Here is an 18,945-nt window from a genome sequence, read left to right on the forward strand (position 1 = left end):
AGCACTTCACCTGGACAAAAACTGAGTAGTCAGTAGCTGGTTCAAGCTGTTTTAACAGTATCTTTCATAGAAACATTATCTTTTATCCATACAAGTTTATGACAAAATAAAGCTAAACATGCATTGTAAACTGCATTTAGTTGAAGCAGCTTCGACAATCCATGGGTTCCTGTGCTTCAAAAAGACAGAGGATACCTAAGGTCCGTTTGGTGCTCAAGACAAATGCACTTTTAGAAAGGTTACTATATTATTCACCTTTAAAAGCCAAACAGCAAATCCAGGTGGGGCAGCAGTGTGCTATGCTTCCCTCTTAACTGCTTTCGTGCCCTGAAAGACAGGTTAGCTAGTACCACAGGGGGATTCACAAAACTGGAGCTACAGTTCTGATAAATTACAAATCAGGGGATACCCGTCTGCAGATCCTATAATCTTCCACTTCTTATAAAATGCTTGATCACATTAATCCTACCAAAGATCTGCTCACACACCAAACAGATTTCTAGTTCTCTCACCAGTAATTTAGTGTGTTTCTTGTTGGAATTTGCCTTACTTCTGTATTGTATCTAGCTCCTTCTAGAAAAAAAATTCTAAGACAGTGGTTTGCATTTTAGGTAAAGCCATTTGCATTAGGCTGCCTCCTTGTATTGTCCATGCAGTTTATGATGATAAACTGTTACTGCCTCAGTCTGAGATGTCACAAGAACCTAAGAATGCCCTGGAGGTCCAATTAGCTTATTGTTTTTTCACAGGTAGTAATCAAACCCAAATACCCGGAGGAGAATGTACGAACAGAATAAACGTTGTTCTCTCAGTTGCACTTCTAGCCTCTAACTTCTAACCTCTGTTATCCCACCCTGCAGCTGTCTGCCTTCTAGGCAGGAAAGCCTTACCTTCCCGAGTTTTTCTGTAAGGTTGTGAATGTGTTCGATTCTTTCGATCTTCCTTACCACTTCTCTCCTGTCTTTTCACATACTAATACCTTCTTAGCAGGAACCACGCTGGGAGAGCAACGGGGTGAGAGAAGCAGAACCGTACACAATACTCAGTAACATATGAATGCTCAGTAATGTAATGGCATAGTCACAGGCTTGGGTTTGTCATTTTTAAGCAAAAAATTTAGAGAAAGGGACTGCCTACCTTCCTCACTTCTGCACCTTTTGCAGGCATTACCACTCATTTTATTGAAGGCATTTTCAAACTTCTAAAATCTGAAGCAGAACTCACCTAAAATGCAATATCTAAAGCTCAAAAGGGTAGACAGTGGCTCAAAAAGGAAAAAAAAAAAAAAAAAGGTGCATCCCTGCTCTGCAGTAACTTCTGATTCAGACCTGGACTCACCTATGACTTTTTTTTAAGAGCCAGTACAAGACGTCTGCTCTCTCTGCAAAAACTGTGTGGGCTGCCTTCTCTCTGGGTTAGTCCTGACTTTCACAGAGGACATCAGTAGCAAAACAGGATTAAGAGAGACAACAGCATCTTGTTAAACCTCTGATGTTCAGTGATAAATTTATAGGCATATTGCAATTTCCCACATGTAAAAAGGTCAGTCTTAACTGAAACTAATTGACAAGATTTAGAACTAATTGGAATTCTTTTGGTTTGCTAAAGAAAAACTAAAACAGAAGGGGCATTGAGATTAACACCACTTTCATACTTAAGAGGCAATCCCTTTAGGTTAAGGAATTGAAGAAAAGTTTATGTACACACATACTGTGCCTCTCCAATTGATAAATTAATTTCATGTTTATATATTTCAGTTATACTTCTGATATTCCTTACAGTTACCAACCAAGTCTTTTGCTACATTTAAAAGAAAAATCAAACTCCTATGCCGACATCTTTTGATACAGCAGTAGGGAAATGTTTATATTCCTAAAATATTAAAGCAAGAGAACATGGATAAAACATTTGATTTCTTTCAGATTTGATGTCTGCTTGGGCGTCACCAACACTAAAAGCAGTACCTAGAGCAGTCATTTAATAATCTGTGATTTACAGTCACTACTTCATACTGGTTGAACCAGTCTGGATTTCTTCCATAGAATTCCATGAGCTCTAAGCTAAGAGCTTTCACAGATAGCTTTAGTTAGACACTTGAGGTCTGAGTTTCTAAGGAATGCTCCGCAACTGACTGTACATTATGAATGTTTGCCTGGTGATTCACTTTCCTATGTCCTTAACAGGGGATCTAGTTGTTCCCTTCATAATTAAAGTTCTCAGCCGCAGAGGTCATAATTTCAAAAGCATTCCCAGAAGGCAATAATCTTAAATTAGAAACAATTGGACCATTTGTTACTAGTTTTAGACTCCTAATTTGCTATGGGAGTTCTGCCACCCAAATGTGTAGCAGGTGCTTTCTCTCTGAGAACAATGAAGATATTTTCTTCAACATTTCTTCAGCGAACAAACATTGCATGTAAACTTACATTTTTAAACATTATTTTCTTATAGGCAGATAGAGTTCTAAAAATATTTTTTCAGTTTTTTTTTTTTACATATCTTTATGAGAAATGTTTTGTAAATGGATTTTATTCTCACTAGCTTATTTTCTATATCATTGCTCTCACTGGTGTCCTTATGGGTTGCACAATTCAGCCAGCAGGTTACAGGTAAATGGCAGTAAATTGCAGAAGACATTACTACAAGAACATTTATGGTCAAGTAGTCTTCGTTGTTATGTACTTGGCAGTATAAAAAAAAAAAAAAAAATTCCACTTCCAGACCAAGAAAATCTCTGCAGTGTTCAGGTCTTCATTCTACCCTTCTTTCATTTCTAGAAAACCAGTTATCAAAACTGATTTTAATATAGTACATAAAAGAAATGAGAGATAAATGCCATCTGCTGTTTCAGGTGAGAAAACAGAAAGGAGGTCACTAGCTTGCTTACAGAACCTGTGTAGAAATGATCATACAAGACTAGAGGAAAGGTGGAGGCTGAATCTGGCATGATCTACCGCTGCAGGTACTCTCTTGTGCCTGGTACTTCAGAAGGGCAAAGTAGCTTCAGACAAAGTACCTTTGATTAAAACTAAGTTTAAGTATTTTAGTAATTTAGGCTTATGGAAATAGGGAGGACGCTAAAATATACTGCTCAATACACTGGTTATTCAGGTCTCTGATGTTTCTAATTTGGCAGCAAATATTAGTAGGTACTTTCTATTTTGATTCTGTAACCTGATTTGCAACTTGATTCCCATAAAATGGGAACAGCACTATCAGCTCATGTCATGTAGCCTACATTTAAAGTAAATGCCCGAGTGCTCATGAAACACTCTGCTATTACAAGGAAATAGGTCATCTGAAAGTCCATAGAGAAAGACGATGCTTTTTAGCAAATAAAGGTCTGGACCAGTTCTAACAATGGAGTTTAAACAAATACTGAGTATATCTGTACATTTTTAAAAGGAAAACTAGCACATCTCGCTAATTAAAATCTGTATCATAATGAAGTTATGATATGTAACTTCCACTGAAGTTGCATAAGAACCCTAAATCTTAATTTTCAAACTCTTTGTGGCTTTGCAACATTAATATTGCTACTGCAATGTTTTTCAAACCAGCAGATTAACTCTTGCCCTCCACCCTCCACAGCAATTATCTCATGATATTGTCCCCCACATGGACTCCACATCAGGACCTTTTACTCTACCATATGTGCTTTTTCTCCCTCTAGGGAGCTGGCACACAAAGAATGTAACAATTACACCAGCTGGAAAAGACATAATGAAACAGTTCATCTGCCATGGTACAAACACTCTTGATATACTCAAAGTAGTGTCTTGGAGCAGAATTATTTTTCTTAAAAGAATATGTCAAAGCTGATCAAATCCAGACTTACATTAAGAATAAAATACTATATCTGAGCTTTCACCTAATCAGTTAACCCTACTTGCATTATTTCTCTCTCCAGAATACAGGTTTTAACCTAGTATCAAGAGAGCAAATCCTTCCAGGTCAACTGATTTTTATGTGCTTATGAGATACACTGCAATACTGGGTATTTGTGTTTTGCAGCCATAGAGATAAAATGTCTTCATTGGCTAAGGTCATAAGAATTTGAAGCAATCATCTGCCTTCATTTAATTTCAGAAAATCTGAACAGTCCTCTAACACCAAATAATAGGGATCTGGGGAAAAGAACTACAAAAGAAGTTTTGCAGCTTTTTCAGATACCAGTCTACCAATCTGACTTTTTGATTAATTGGAAAAAATAATTATTAAATACAGAAGGACAAACCAAATCTGGTTATCTTTTTATTTAGTGCTGTATTGGGGATGAGTTTTCTTTGAAATGCATCAAATTCTTATTCTTGAAAATGTATTTTTCTTCTGCTAGCAGCTTAAGTTTCTACATCTATAATTTTTAGATCAGTCTTACAAAAAGTTAAGAGAAATTACCAGCTAAAGTTTTCTTGCTGTTAATGTGGTGATCCAGAACATTTTAAAATATAAATGTTTAAAGGAATTTAGGAACTGGACTGTTTATTCCTATTTGACAAACCAAAGCTCATGATCCATCAGAGTCAGTAAGACCTTTACTAGACAGTTGGTCAGGCTCATAATGAATGGCAGATGTTGTACATAAGATCAACATTGAAAAGACGATGTCACTCAAGAAAGGCTGCCAAAGATTCTCAGCATCTTTGCATAGAATTATATAGAAGAAAATGTAAGTATTGTGAATTTTAAGGATGTTAAAAAAATATAACGTGCAACAAATCCATACTGAAAAATAATGAAAGCAGAATAATCCATGCCTGGTGCCAACATTACTAAAGCATAGACATAATCACCGGCAAAAAAACTTTTCACTTAAGTGGAAATGAAAAACAAACAAAATCATCTCATCCTAGTCTAGTGTCATTTAAAAGGTACAGAAACTGCAGTTATGGTATTAACTTATTAACTAGAACCTTCATGGCAGCTTCAAATTCCTTTATTTAATAATTTACATTTTGGTCATCTGTGTGATTTCCATTATTCAAAAGTGTTAAAAGTTACCTATTCTTGCAAAGTTACAGACACATTTTCTAAAGGACACAACATAATCTAGCTTTCAAGACAATATGCAACAAAGCAGAACTCTGAAGGGATACATTTATATTCTAGTTTATTCCTTCCATACTTGTTTTACAAAATGTCTGACAGACATGAAACCACACAAAATAACACTGTATGGTTCAGAAGGAATTAAAAATACACTCAACGTTGTCTTCTCACTGGATTAAATACTGTTGACTAAAACAATGGAGTAGCTCTTGACTTCCAAAACTGTGACTGAAAATAGAACATACTTGTTGCATTATTAAAAGAATAATCTCCTCAAAAAAAAAAAAAAAAAAGAAAAAAACAACCTCTCTATTTCCCCAACTGCTACACCAAATCCAGTAAAATTCTAATGACAACGAGCTGGTAGATAAAAATGTTTAAAGGTGCTGGTTATACTTATTTTCACATGGTTTTAGTGGCAGAGTTAGAGGTAAAGATCCAGTGGAGGAGCTGCAGGTGACTGAAACTTTAGAAGAAGACTTGAAATATAAAGGACTACACTATTCTGTGAATTCCAGAAACTGCAGTTCCTAAGGGGTCAAAACCAAATAATAAATGACAGGAATTATGATGATGGAATATCTGGCTGGTATTTCTCATTTTTCGAAGTAATACAAAATCTTAAATGAGGAAAGACCTGGCAGTATGATCAACTAATATTACAATTTTAACATATGACAGGTGATAAACCATGTAGCATACAAAGTATGTGCCATATAAAACATTTCTACATCTACAACCATAATATATTGAAGTGGAAAAGAAACACTAACTACTGTCAGTGGAGAAAAATTATTTTTTACAGCCACTAGATTCTATTCCCCATTACTTTGAGCGTTCTGCCTCTCATTCTAGTTTAACACACTTAGGTGGGCAAGAGTACTCTGTCTGTTGAGAAACAATAGCCATATCACCCTTGGCTGGGTAAATATTCTCTTCCAGGCTTACTGTCTGTGCCGATGAGACGGCCAAGCATGTTCATAGCTAGACTATTGCTAATGGCTTGTCCCTGTCAGTATGAGCTCACAGTAGAATTTCTAGATAAAATATTGCTTTCTTCTCTGTCTGACTGAAATAATGAAACTTTTATATGTTTTAAATAGATGAGTCTCTTCTGGCTAGATAAGCAAAACTGGCATTGCAGAAAGCAAGTGACATCACATAATAAATAATTAACATTTTTTGACTGTTATAATAATTTCCTTTAAATTCTGTTTTGAATACAGAATCATAGAATGATAGAATGATAGAATCATTTAGGAAGGAAAAGACCTTTCAGATCATCAGGTCCAACCGTTAACCCAGCACTGCCAAGTCCATCACTAAACCATGTCCCTAAGAACCCCATCTGCGTGGGTTTTTTAACGCCTCCAGGGATGGTGATTCCACCACCTCCCTGGGCAGCCTGTTCCAATGCTTGACCACCCTTTCAGTGAAAAAAATCTTCCTAATATCCAATCTAAACCTCCCCTGGTATAACTTGAGGCTGTTTCCTCTTGTCCTGTCACTTGTTACCTGGGAAAAGAGACCGACCCCCACCTGCCTACAGCCCCTGTCAGGCAGTTGTCAAGAGCAATAAGGTCCCCCCTGAGCCTCCTCCTCTCCAGGCTGAACACCCCCGGTTCCCTCAGCTGATCCTCATAAGACTTGTGCTCCAGACCCTTCTTCTCTGGACACGCTCCAGCAGTGTGTCTAAGAAAACAGAAATTTTAAGAGGAAATGAAGCAACTAATCTTGATAGCTAACTGATAGCTTCAAATGAAATTGTCCTTATCGGTTACTCTTTTCAATGGTGTCTCCTTTGGACATCGCTAAAAATATAAATGCGATCTGATCTAATACTTAATCCTTTTCTAAGCCCATTTTTTGTGTGCTATGTAACTCTGGTACAGTCACAGAAGTGCACTGTGACTCAGCAAATGGATTTGGCTTGTCTACTAGTTTTCTGTTCAACATTCACTTTACCTTGTATTCTCAAACAAATGTGTGACCTGTTAGATATGGCACTGGCCTGCAAGAGGTACACACAAGCTCTTTTTTTCATTATATTTAAATACAATGTTACAGATTTTCAATAGGAGTCTTGAAAAAACAGTAAGGACAATGGTTTAATCTATTTTGAAGCAAGTTCTTTCTTATTTTCCTGGAATAATTCAGTTTTCTATTCTTGAAATGAAGCCTCAACAGTTTTGTACTCTATCCCTGGTCCTTTTGGCTAAGAATAAAATACAAAGCACTGAATTGTCTAAATTGTTGATATGTTTGATGTGTCCCCCGAAAACAACTTTTATTCTTAAATATTTTCCTTATGTTGTTTTTTGTTCAGTTTAATTTTAACTGTAAGCATTTTGAGACAGGACATTGGTCTTCATTTTTGTCACTACAAAGCTTTAAAGAAGTTTGATCATTTTATTAACAAATCTCTCTACAACTGCTAATAAGCAAAATTAGAAAATCCCTCTTTTCAAAATTAAATGGTGTTTTTAACCTTCATAGTTATTTTTATATTGCTAAACCATGATTTTCAAAAGTTAAAAGTCATCATAAATAAATAGCATATCAAAGTCATTTTTAAGATGAATTTTGGAAGCCTCGACTTTGTTTTAACATTCTCAAAGCTAGTAATTATGAGCCAAGAGTATACAATGTTAACTCAATCAATTAGAAATCCAAAAGCTGTATGTTCAGCTTTTGACTATTTATTCTTAGAAAAAAAAAACAAACACATTTCAATTCTTAGCTAGAAAATATATAGATGTTAATTTTTAAAACCTGAAAATCTTGTTCATGGAAGTTGGAATGCTATGAAGAAAAATCTCCCTTACTATAGCCTTCATTTATGTTGTCTTCTAAAAACTTACTCTTTATTTATTTATTACCTTGCCATTGTGCCATTACCTTGCCACTGTATCAAAAAGCATAAACCTTAGTGAAGGTTCTGATTTGAAAAAATTCAAAACTACTATGGTCCTTCTATGTGTTTGAAACACCTTTTTGTTATACCTAGATTAATAAATGCAATTCCATGCATGTGATACACAGCCTGATTTTTTTTACTAGTTGTCAAAAACTAAAGGGCCTAAACAACAGCTTAGGCAAATTCAATCTGATTAGTAGTCACATTTAAAACAGCTGTTCCAAAATAGCCCTATAAAACTATAAAGTGTAATAGTGAAACTAATCTATCCAACATTTTGGAGATACAAAAGAGCCTGTATTTAGCTTGTCTTCAGCTTTACGGATAGCAAACTTCAAGGTGATTTTCTTCTGGCTAATAAGTGACCAGAACATGTATGTAATCCCTCCAAGAGTTTACCTAATTGGGCCAGTCTTTGTGACTTTAAGTTTACCCTACATAGAGCTAAACTGTAAGGCAAGTTAAGCATGAAGTTTTCCTGACATTAGCTGAGTTTATAAGGCAACCATGTCAACTAAGTAACGTGAATTACATCAAAATCAAGTCTATCTTTGTATAAGATTCCCAATACCAGTTAAATGGCATTTTAAATAATATATAGCTTATATTTCAGGAAGAAAGCAAGCTTGTAATAGACAATTACTACGAAACATCTTTCCAATCATTAAGTTATAATAAAGCAATATATTAGGTTCAGTTAGTTAACCAAAGAGTAAACTCAAGTCGCCTAAATATCCAGTGAGTGCTCAGAGGCATCTGGGCAAAATATTCGGAATGCTATTAGAATTTCCCAGATCTGATAGCGCAGGTTAGTGAGATGCACACTGTGTTAGTGTAAACTGCAACCATAATTGCAGAAATCAACTGCAGATATTTGTCATAGGGTCGTTATAACATATCTGTGTGAATGTACCTCCTAAAGAAAATACTAGGAACCTACTATACTAATGTTCGTGCAAAAAACTGTCACTGAGAGAACTATTGACATTATAGAAGTTGCTTCTAAATCAGAGAGCACAGTTAAACTGGTTTCATTTATTTTAATCAGACGTGTAATGAATGTATTTGTTAAAGAAGCTTTAAATTTTTCATGTCTCTTCAGAAAAGAATGAATGAAAACCCCTAGCAACCCAGCTCTGCTCTTGTGAAGCCTTTGTCTGTACAGCAGTCGATTGACAGCAAATACACACTTTCAAAGATGGAGGATATTTTCTTTCAAAGTTATAGAAGTTGTTTTGACTGAGCACAGTACATTTTCACCATGATGATTATTACGTATCTGTAAAATAGGTTTCTATTATTTCTGAGATGTTTTCTAGTGTTTCTGAGGTGCTTTCTACGACAGTTGAACAATTTGAAAAAGAAAACATAGATAATTGACTTTATGGTATGGAAGACACAAGGCAAAAAGATTAATGGAAATGCAGGGGGGTTAAATTCTGAACCCCAAGCTAGGCATTTGAGCTCCTCATGTAATGCACAATATCAGTTAAGAACATACAAAAAGATTCTAAAAAGCTGATAAGTAGCTGGGAATGAAAGGTAGCAAAGAGTAAGGTATAGCTACCTATCTGAACTGGAAACAAGTTGTGCTTTTCATCAAAAACATCCCAAATTCTTTTTCTGAATGGTGGTCAGCTGTTTATGAAGGTATTAATTTACAGAGTAGGATGTATGAAGGGCTCCTCAAACCACACAACTAGACAACTTGCCCAGATGGGAACAAGAGGTTCAACCCTGCATGTTGAATTGTATAATAGCAAGTGGTAACTTGAACTGCTACCCCGCGTGAGAAACCTTGCCTGTTTACTGAAGGGAAAAAGTTCTTAGTGTCTCCTAATAAATTTAGTTATAAATAACTAAACGGTCGTCAGGATACAGGATGAATGTATGAATGATTATATATCCTAGCTCACCTAGGATGCTGGAAACCAAACGCATCATCTAGTTAATATTTTACATATCTGAGTTCTTTTTACTTATGTTTCTATTCTTTCCAACAAGAGTACCTATATTATGGGTGCAAGAGTGGATCTTTGGAAAAGCTCTTTCGTACTAAGGACATGAAGTAGATCTCATACTCTTCTAAGTTAGTGTTTCATAGGCAACATCAGGAAGTGACATAATTATGCAAAAGCCTAACATTTTATTCATATGATGTTCTTCCTCAGGCATGTAGACTCCTGCTCTAATAAAATACAACATGCTTATTGTCTTTTATTCTACCAGGGTTTTTTTTAATGCTTTTTGAATGGTTTTACCTCATTCTAAGCCTTTCTTCATGGTTCTTATTCTTGCTTTCTAATTTAATAATTAGAAATACCTTTTGTAGGGAATTATCAACCAAAAATATTACACTACTCAGAAAGGGACTGCAAAAAACCATCAGCTTTACATTATAATCTTGCCAGTAACTGCTTTATATATAAACAAGAACATCAATATATGTATTTGTCTATTTATATATTTTGAAGACAAAAAATTACCTTATTAAAATGACAACACTGTGATCTAGAAAATGTTTTATAGTATAAAAGGTTATAGTCTATTTCTTAATTTGATTAAAACTTTTCTAATGGTCAGGGCTCTGACAATTGCAAAATGCTGTAAAGCCATTAATTGCTGACTACTCATAGTTAAAAAGCACACATATTATTAGCCCTACTTTGCCACTACAGAAATAGAGACAAGAGATGCTGTCAATATTTTAGTGAGTCTTGGACTATTTGTTTTCTAAGCTATGGCAAGCACCACACACAAAGGTGAGACAGAATAAGAGTAGGAATCTATTAATCTACTTTTCCAATTTTTTGAAAAAGGCTTTCTTATACAACGATAGACTTATGTGCAATGTCTCACTTATAACCAGATTAATAGAACACATCTTCGTAATCAAAACGTCTCACACACAGAGGCAAAAGCACACATTATAGATGGGAAAAGCACATCTTCCTATTACAAGCCTCCAGCCTGCTTGGTTTGCTTTCTTTGCTTGCTTTTCTTTGTTTTTTGGAGTGACAGCTGATATATTACATGAATAAACTATACATTCCAATTATACTTTTTGAACTTGAGGAACGTTACCTCAAGAATTGGAAAACTAGCATTATCCAGAGAGAACACATAAATTTCTTTCTTGGAAATGAAGCCAGAAGTACTATGACAATCTTCTCTGAGAGAGCATTGAGAAAACCAAAGTTAGACACAGAGCTAGCAGCAAGAGCTAAGTTTTTCTTTAAAGCACATAGTACCCAAGCCACATTATTCAATTACACAACGCTGCCTAACAACATTGTTTTATACAAAAATTTAGCAGGGGTGATATATCAGCAAAATAAATGTTTGTTACCCTGAAAGAAATCAAATAGCCACAGTAAGAAGCATTAAAGATGTCAAATAAATACATGATGTTTTTACAAGACTGTTTATGAACCATATTCTATATGCACAAATCAGTGTTGCCAATGGAATTAGAAAAAGTAGAGAAAGCAGTATATCACTCCCAAGCAGCTGAACACGGGTGAGAAGAATGTCTGATTTGAGCATACCTCTGGGGAAACATCCTGGGTTGCACAAATCGTCTGTATCTTTCAGTGTCCTGTTACAGGTCACAAAATGTCTGGATCTCAGTTGATTCCTTCACCAGATAAAGATCAGGTTCTTAAAAACTGTGCATGGTTCATGTGTCTAAAACCTAAAACTAGGCTAGACGGTCAGATGTAAAGTGATCTCTTAACTAACTAAAACCAGTTATAATTACAATAATAATACAATGCATTTATCATACTTTTCTTTACCAAACACGTTAATACAAACAAAATTAAAAACCAGATGGTGATATTTTATATTAAATCATAAAGCTACAGGAAAACTACTATTTTTCACTTCTAAATATACTCTGCAAAAGAAAATAAAAAGTCTTCTTCCATGATAAAATCTTGAACGGAATGTCACATATGTGTCTAGCATAAGACTATATCTCTTCTGAAGTAGTGCCTAGACCAGAAATAAATCTGTATACAGAAACAGGTATACAGGCAGATTTAAACAGGAGAGCTTGTAAAGGGCCTTACAATAACATGCTCTTTTTACCTTGCACTTTTGTGTTAGAGTTTACAAATAGCGTATTTGAAAGAATATTTCAAACTGCTGGCATGTTAATGAAAACATAACTCACTAGCGAACAACTTGCTTTTAGTTTGGAGGGGATCTTCAAACACTCTTTAGAGCTCTCAAAAGCATTTGTACTTAAAGACTTCCATCACAACTAACGTTTCATCAGGTCCCCACAGTAACCTCCCCCCACTCACACATTGTGACACGCCGGTTAAGCTCACGTGCTCATGTCTCCCTCTAGCGCCTGGATCTGTTCGGAGTATTTTTAACTGGATTTTAGAGGTTCCAGTCAGCGCAGAAACTGAAGTTTGGTAAGGAAAGTCAAAAAAATTCAAGCAAGGAGAAATAGGTTTGAAATGAATTATTTGCTATATGCATAAAAATAGTTACTAGTGATTTGGCTGCGTTTGGTGGTGGTTTTTTTTTTGGGGGGGGGTCGGGGTTGGGGAGTGGTGGGTTAAGGTAAGAGACAAAGCAAATACAAACCTAATTCTCAAAGGGAGAGTTTAGTCTTGATTCTTTTGCTTTCTCCTGTCCTTATTTTAGATTTATTAGCTTCTTTCTTCAATGGGAAAATATGTTACTAAGCTCTTTTTCCTAAATCTTTTCAGTGTGCAAAAATACTATGTTATCGTTAAATGTAGAGTTGACTTGAGAAGTTCATTTTTGTATTTAAGTAAATCACAAAAACTTGGTTTTGGTAGTTTCCAAACAAGTGGCCTCCTGCAAAGGGACTCATGCAAGCATGGAAAGGGTTTACAAGGAAACAGCCTTTTCCCTATTCCCTTTTATTTAAGACGGGAAAATAGGTAACCATGTTTGCAGTACATATCTAATACATATCTAATGTCTACTGTTATCAGATATTACAGGTTCTAGTTATTGCTCTTAAATGTTGTATTATAATACAATGGGAATTGGACAGATAAATCTGTTTGAAATAGAGTGAAAAATTCTTTCTACAGTCACATTCCTCCAGTAAAATGCATTTGCAAATGTAACTGGATGCATTTCACAACTTTGTGTTCACAGACTGAAACCTAAAGGGTTCATGGCTCACAGAGCCAGCATGGTATCACAGTTGTCCTGTGACATCTATTCTATTGAAAATGCTAGTACACAGCTTGTAATACTAAATCATTTTATCTCTATGCCAGAGTAAATAAAAGTATGTATGACTTCTGAATGTATGAATGTTTGTTTTCTTAAGTTGTTTATCTCACCTAATAAAAGACAATTCTTTTGTACCAGTTTTGAGTTCTGCAGGAGATGGTCTCCTAGATATCACGCACATCCTGATTAGTAATATCATTCATCCTATTTTATATAATAGAAAAATTAAGTCAAAAATTGGTAAATTCTTAGCAGTAAAATATGAGGTAATACTTTTTAACCCTATTTTCCTAGGTGTATCTAAATCTGAAAAAGGCAGGATGTTCTTCTGCTAGTTAACACTTCTTCCATTATTCCTTTATTAGTCTGAATAATTTCACACACTATATTCAGCCTAATTACTTTATATCTCAAAAAATAAGATTGCCAGGCAATATATTAGAAACCTAGGTATGAATCTACCATGTAAACAAAGAGGACATCTAGGAATTCAAAGTCCCCTCAGGTTTCCCACCTAGGGAGACAGATGAAGAAGCTATTTTATTTGGAAAATATTTTTACTGCAATCTTCTGACTAGTTGTCTTCCCATCATTGTCTTGTGTTTTGGGTGAATTTAGGTCAGTTACAATAATTTACTTTTTTGTGTTTACTTTCAGAGAAATTTTGCATAAACAAATGTCTTAGGCAGAAAGTATTTTCATGGAACTGGCACCACTATTTCTACCAGAAGATATTAAATTAATAAGCACAGTATCAATGTTGAGAATATGGAAGCATTTATCAAGTAAGGAAACCAAGCTAGTTCCAATAATGTCTAAATTACATTTAATATTTGTAGAGCTTCCTGATTTTGAACTAAATGGAATAAATCAATAGGAAAATCCCGTAAGCTGCTTTTAAATACAGTGTGATAAATAAAAGTTTACATTTCCACACGTTTCATTATAGGGAGATCTACATATAAAGTTACTCTCTTGGTTTTAAAAAACAGCTTCACTACCTTTTATAGAAATGTGCATTTGAAACTGAAATACAGATATATGTGAATAGAAGCAACAGAAGTAACCTTATTCGGGACATTACTCAAAGCCTCTGTTTGATAGGAAATGGGCAAGAGAACCTGAAGATTTATTACTCCATTGTCTAAATGAAGGTGCCTGTGCACTATTAACAGTCTTTATGCCATTCAGTCTCCAAACAGTTTGAGGACATAAGCTTTCATGCCTGGAATGCCAAGTACAAGAACTTAGTACCAAAATTGCTAGGTTAAATAAGTGAATTTACAAAGCTATTTCTGGCTAAAACTAGTCTATCATGATAAGAAAGTAACAATCCTACAAAAGATATTTTCCCTTCTGATGTTTCAGAATACCGCACTTCATTGCTGAAAAAAATGTATGGAATAGTAAAATATTTTTTGTTTTATCATACTTTTAAAAATGGAAAGATAAATATTTTTATACTACTACCATCTCCTCTCCAGTCACTCTTTCACCCTCCTCTTCCCTTTCAGTTTAATGTATGTTTTTCTTTCTATCACTGATATGAATCACTCTTAGAAATAACAGAGTAGTATCCTCTGAGTGAAAATTCTGCCTCAGACTATATATCCAGTCAGTATCTGTGTACACAAATGAGTCTCAGCCATGTAAGCTAGGGAGAGCATTGTTACATTATTCATTTCATTTCTTGACCACAAAGATGATGCTTTGAAGAAAATTCCATGGATGCTGAGACTGTGGCAAACTACTATGCACACTAACATGCTCTCATGAGTCTAATAAAACATTATTAGGCAACTTAAGGTGGACTCTTAGTTTAAGTGCTTTTTATACCGTGGCATGTATTTTTCACAATATAAAAATGCTTCTTAGAATAAAGCTTCCAGGAGCAAAGGAGGTTTTGTATCAAAAGGTTTTCAATCAGGAATATGCATACTGCCAAAGAGAAGTAGTGAGATGCAAGCATCTATGCAGGGAGACTTGTGTGCCTATGGGCTCTGAAAAGCTGGAACAGAATCTGCTGTCTCTTCAGAGAGCCTCTCCCACCCAGAAGAATGCAAAGAAAAATCAAAACTAGTATCCCCTCTGTGGGAGTAGCCGCTCAGATGTCCAGTGATGCTCTCATCACCTACAACAATCAAGCTCACAGGAACGCTGGCGATCACACACTTCTCTGTATTTAATATTGGCCTCCCTTGGTTCAGTTAATTCAGTTCTCTTCTTCCATCTGAGCTTCAAACAAAGGTTTGGGAAAAAAGAGCGAAAGCCAAAACCAAACTGAGTCCAAAGAGATTATAATCTCTCTTTCTTCATGTTAATTCTGATGGATGTGACAAAGTTCCTTTCTCAGCCCTCACAAAGTCAGTAAAAGGTTCCAATGACTAGAACTAATCAGGCTTTACTAAAAATCGGTAGGTAATTAGACCCTGAGTTTTTCTTCTAGTTCAGACTGGTTTTGCATTTTATTACAAACAAGTCAGAAGGTACAAGGCCAATTGTGCTTAATCACTGAAAGAAGGAAAAGGCTGATATACTACTTTGTGTCAGTAAGTTTCTTTGTTACTGGGTAACTAAAACCCCTGCAATGGGGTATTACGACACGCACTGCTCAGTTTATCAGCCCTTACACATGCAATGGGCAATCAGCTCTGAATTCTTACTTCCTTGGCATTCTCAAAAATTTATCTGGAAGTGGGTCTGCAGACCGCATATTTGAACACATGCACACTGCATAAAAAGTGATCTTGACCTCACTAATCGATGTTGGTTTGGGGTAATACTACTCACATAAAGCAGAGTTTGCTTACATATTTGTTCTGTAATGGCATTTTCCTCGCATGGAAATCTGTCAATTTGCTTTCTGTTGCAAAATAGTATATATAGGTCAGGATCTGAATGAAGAGAAACAAACCTGTGTGAATAAAAAAACCTGTCTATGCCTGGACTTCTATAGTATGCACATTATTTCCTATAGGAATACTTATATTTGTCTAGAAAAGCAAATCTTACTATTGAGCTTCTATTTTATATTGTGTTGTGTTTAGAAAGGCCCAACTGTGCCTATAAAATCATGTACACAGACCTTAGCTGTAGTTGCAGCAGATTTATTAATAGAATGGAAAGTTTTCTCCCTGTTCCAATGTATATTTTGCTAAAACTTTAGAGATCATCTTTAGGGTAAGCTTCTAATAAGTCCAGCAGCTGAAAATCAGCTGTTCTTTTTTAAGGTGTTCCTTTTTGTGGATCGAGCATAATTTTCATGTCCAGTACAATGTGACATGCAACAAGGCAGGTATCTTTCTGAAGGTGTTCATATTGGCTCACTGCTTTCCAACATGTAACAAAACAAACAAAAGGACTATCTAATTTCACTCCATTTTGAAATATGGCCTTTAAATACAGATAGTAATCTTTTAATTTAGTCATTTTTTTAAACCTGTTGCCCAGCTTGGATTGGCAGCAAGTAACTGTTGAAAAATGAAGGCTGTCTTCTATAGAATGTACTCTTTTGTGACTTTAGTTCTGGAATGTTTTTCCCTAGTACTATGGGAGGAACGCATACATTGCTAAGACTTTTTATTGAATGCGCTTATGGAGATAAGGAGAATCTTAAGATAAGGAGATGCGCTTATGGAGATAAGGAGAATGCTTAAGGAGATGTATGATGTAAGTATGCAAGACATATGTATGTGTTAGTCCTCATATTCAGTTTAATTACAAAGAAAGTAATGTATTTTTCAGAACCAAAATTGACATAATGTGAGCTAGTAAGAGACCATACCCAATACATTTAGCTCTTAGGTATGAAGAAATAATTTCAAGAGAAAGATTTTTCATGTTTGAGCTGCATTCTTTGCAAATTAAAGAATACCACGATTGGAATATTGGCTCACTGGACCGACAGTATAGAATATCGGATCAAAGGCAGGTTCTGCTACTATTACTAAGGAACCATACTTTACAGATAATCTTTTTGCCTCCACAAGCAGAATATTATTTTGCATGAATAACCTTATTAGGAATATGATTTTTCATCAAGTTGAATATTCATTATTATTCGTCCTCTCTCTCCCTATACATGTTTTACGGTGAGGTTTTGATACTTGCTAGTCAAAGTACTTGGCCATTTCAACAACAGCAAGTAATTTGCTCTGTACAAACCAGTGAGGTACTCCCACACAACAGGAAGGAAAAAGCACAAGAGAAATTGAGATTCTGAGTCATAATTCACTTCCTGGTGTACTCATGGACCACATACCTTCTCGTTACCCCCTTGCACAGGGTGGATCAGAGAAATACAATTTAGACAACAAATACTAGATCTTAAAATGAGATTTAAGTAGTACAGTGGGAGTCAGCTCCAACTGAAACAAATACAGCTTTCTGTGTACAAGTTTAAAGTGCACTCTTTGAACTCAATAGAAGAAAATCCTACAAACATTTGCTTTACATTGTTCTAAATTGTCAAATTAAAAGCACCTGGTGGAAGCACTTGAAAAATTTCTGACCAAACCAGGCTTGTTCAGAAACCTCCATTACCCCTCAGCACAAAAATCCCTAGGTTTCCTAAATCCATGGATTCAGAGAAGCCCATTTGTGGACTACATGGCAGGACAAAACTGAAGTTTTCCAGGATCTTGAAGAATTTGCAGGAGCACACAATTTGAAGTAAAGGTGAAAGCTTTTGGGCTTTTGGGTCCTGTATTTCTGAGTATGGCTCTAGGAACTCTAAAATGACCGATCTTTCTGTCCCAGAGGAGAGGTCTGAGTTTTTTACTAAAAATTTAGACAGTATCATTCAGGACTAGAAGAATATCAAATTTTGAAATTGCAAGTAAACGGAATTACCTTTCTTTAAATTAAAAAAAATTTCTTATTTTAGAAACTCTTCCCATTAGCTGGCAGTAAGCAGTTATGAAATTGCACACCCTGTTGACATGTTTCTAACAAGGGATTATTCCTTCAGTTCAAAGTAGATAATTGCTAGATTGAAAGTGGTTTACATGGATGAGACATATTAGCTGGCATTAAAATTGCTCCAAACCATTATTTAATCTTTTGAAAAGGAAAAGGTTTAGTAAATAGTCTTAAAGGTTTCAACTTCAACATTGCTTAAGAAAGAAAACACGTTGAAAGCATCTCTTTAGCTGGATCAGATTTGACTGTTGTTGAACAAGCAAAGAATAAAGACAAAATTAATGCAAAATATCCACTTACAATAAAACTAAATATTATCATAATAAATTATGCTATCAAGTGTCTTTCATTTTACCTAGTATTCTGTTCACAGATGATTGTATCTGGAAGGTATCACAACCTATTGAGTTGTGAATAAGACTTTACTACAAATTTTTGAGCAAGGAGGAAATACAGGTGTTAATTAAAGAGAACCGGCATATAGGTTTTTTTTCAATTATTAAGTGAAAGGCAAGTTAAAATAGTTTGGTTGGTAAGAGAGCAGTACCTAAGAGATCATAATCAAAGCAGAACTCTATTCAAAATTCAGCATTGTTAGGGTATCACAAAAAATAACTTCTCTAGGTTTTTTATGTCATCATTGTATCCGAGTGTAGAAAGGATCCCAGAAGACAGTTTTATACTGTCATAGTAAAATAGTACATATGAAGGGACAAGATCAGGAGGACAAGGAAAACCCACCAGGCAAGCAAGGGTGTAAAGTCATGCTGGACATGGTGCATTTTTAACTCTACAAGTTCCAGGAAACTGCAATGGGATTCCTACAGTAC

General features: G+C 35.3%; 1 long non-coding RNA gene across 1 annotated transcript in view; it reads right to left on the reverse strand.

Moving 5' to 3' along the window:
- The window catches only part of LOC121091041, a 60,940-nt gene that overhangs the window by 14,464 nt on the left and 27,531 nt on the right, over positions 1 to 18,945 (reverse strand). The window lies entirely within an intron of this gene.

Source organism: Falco naumanni, chromosome 1, assembly GCF_017639655.2.
Source record: "Falco naumanni isolate bFalNau1 chromosome 1, bFalNau1.pat, whole genome shotgun sequence".
NCBI lineage: Eukaryota > Metazoa > Chordata > Aves > Falconiformes > Falconidae > Falco > Falco naumanni.